Here is a 2978-nt window from a genome sequence, read left to right as displayed (position 1 = left end):
TTTTCAAATTTTTAATTTTCTTTATTTCTTTTATCTTTTCTTTCTCTCTCCTATCTCTCTGTCTCTCTCTCTCTCTCTGTCTCTCTCTCTCTCATTCTCTTGCTGTCCCACATTGCTCTTCATCTTCCTATTTGTTCCTTCCTAGACTGAATTCCTATTTCTCCTTTATTTTGCTTTTCTTCTCTTTTTTCTTCTCTTGATTATCATTAGTTTTAAAGGAAAGTAAATAAAGTATGTAGCCTCCCTATTGCTGTTAGGTGGTTTTGTTCACATCTTTGTTCTTTCACTCTGCCTTTTCCTCTTGCCTTTAGCAATTTCTTAGAGTTTGTGTGACCTTCCTGTGTCTTCTGGCCTCATTGCTAATCTTTCCTGATCTTTCTACCTGTCCCTCCCTCCACAATTCCTTCTAACTCCCCATCCTGAAGGTTAAAGTTGCTATATTGAAGAGTTTATTCACTATAAAGATATGTTGAGCTGGTCTTGATGCTATGGTATTGCTGATTGTATCATTTGGGCTAACATGTTGTGATTGATCTAATCAGTTGTCCTTCCTGGTATAAGGAAAACAAAATAGTCTCAGAGTCATTAGAGTCTTAAAACCTAAACACAAGCTATATCTGGAAGAAACCTCTGAAAAGCAATCATTCCACAAGGGTTTTAAACACAAGCAACAAAGATACCTACATTAAGCAATTTTGAAATATCAACCCAGGAATTAAATCAAGGACAGTACTAAAAACAAAAATGAGAAGAAATTTAATCAAGGCACAAATGCAGGCTTCCACACCACAAAGGGCAAATTCTGGGGGGAATGAGGTGGAAAAGTTTGATAATCAACCACCTGGACACCCTGAACTGATAGCACAGGAAGTAACAAAACAGATGAATGAGGCTCTAGAAAAATTCAAAGCAGAAATAATCTCCCAGGTAAATACAGAGATGGTGAGCAGAGTGAAAGACTTGATTAGAGGCTCTAGAACAGAAACAGATAAGATGAGATCAGAAACATGCTGGAAGCCATGAATGCCCAGCATAAGAAAGAAATGGAAACCATGATCACCCAACATAAGAAAGAAATGGAATCCATGAAACAGATTCAAACAGATATTCAGGAAATTAAAAACTCCATTGAAAGCATGCAGAGCAGACTAAGAGAATCTGAAGACAGAATATCAGATATGGAAGACAGGATTGTGGTTAAGGACCATGAAAACAGAGATTTCTTAAAGATAGTAAGGGACCATGAAAAATCAATCCAGCAGCTGCTAGATGATGCAAAGAAGAATAACATAACACTGATAGGAGTCCATGAAAAAACAGGAGAAAGTACAGTTAACATAAAAGAACTGTTCACAGAAGTATTAGTAGAAAGCTTCACAGACAGGGGTAGAGAATTGGACATACAGATAAGTGAGGTATACAGAACTCCAACTAGCCATGATCAAAAAAATCTACACCTAGACATATAATAGTCAAGATCCCAGAAACCCAACAGAAGAACAAAATTCTACAGGCAATTAGAGAAAAGAAACAAATCACCTACAAAGGAAAGTCCATCAGAATCACAGGGGATTTCTCAACACAAACCCTCAAATCAAGGAGAGACTGGAGTGAAGTATTTCAAGCCCTAAAATAAAATAACTTCCAACCTAGACTATTGTATCCTGCAAAATTATCTTTCAAAATCAATGAGGAAATTAGATATTTTCACGACAAAGAACACCTGAGAAATTTCATGAACACCAAACCAGCACTCCAAACAATTTTAAGCAATATCCTATAAAAAGACAATGAAGATCACAACTGCATGAGGCCCAACAGAGAGAAGCCACTATGCAAGGTAAGACACTAAAGCGAAAGGGGGGAAAATAAGAAATAAAAGAGCCAACAACAGTAAAACATCATGACAAGGATGAGTCAATATCTCTCAATTATAACTATCAATGTTAATGGCCTCAATTCACCAATCAAAAAAAAAAAAAAAAACAACAACAGACTGACAGAAGGGATTGAGAAGCAAAATCCAGCAATATGCTGCATACAAGAAACACACCTAACTCAAATAGAAATTCATAGACTGAAAGTAAAAGGATGGAAAACAACTATCCATGTGACAGGAACCCAGAAAAAAGCCAGCATAGCAATCTTATTTGCAGACAAACTAGATTTCAAACCAAAACTAATTGAGAGAGATAAAGATGGTCACTACATCCTTGTGAAGGGAACAATCCAAGGGGAAGAGATGACAATCCTAAATATATATGCACCAAATACAAATGCCCCCAACTATACAAAACAAATATTAATGGACATGAAAAACCAAATAAGCACTAATACAATTATGGTGGGGGACCTCAACATCCCTCTATCACAAATAGACAGATCCTCTAGAAAAAAATTAACAATGAAATTCTAGGACTGAACCAAGATATTGAATAAATGGACTTAATAGATGTTTACAGAGTGTTCCACCCTACAAAATCAGAATACACATTCTTTTCAGCTGCACATGGGTCATTCTCCAAAATAGATCGCATGCTAGCTCATAGGACATGTCTAAGTAAATGTAAAAGAACTGAAGTTATCCCCTGCATATTATCAGAGCATAGTGCAATAAAATTGGAGATCAATAACATAAGAAACCACAAAACTCCCATAAACACATAAAAATTGATTAAATCCCTCCTGAACAACCAATGGGTGACAGAGGAAAAAATTAAAAAAGAAATTAAACAGTTTCTACAAGTAAATGATAGTGGCAATACAACATACAGGAATATGTGGGACATAGACAAACATAGATAAAATAGGAGCCAAACCGAGTTGGGATCTGCAAGCAGGAGATCCAAAAGTAGGAGATCTCCTGCTAAAGACCATCACCCCCCAGGAGGAACAAGACACTGGACTCATTGGACTAGTAGGAACTGAAGGTTATGAAGATTAGGCCAGACCAGGCTCCATTTCCTCATACCTCTAAG

Source organism: Heterocephalus glaber, unplaced genomic scaffold, assembly GCF_053883595.1.
Source record: "Heterocephalus glaber isolate CG9 unplaced genomic scaffold, H.glaber_assembly_v1.0 deba00001509, whole genome shotgun sequence".
Taxonomy (NCBI): domain Eukaryota; kingdom Metazoa; phylum Chordata; class Mammalia; order Rodentia; family Bathyergidae; genus Heterocephalus; species Heterocephalus glaber.
The sequence above is the reverse complement of the archived record's forward strand: the minus strand, read 5'-3'. Positions refer to the sequence as shown.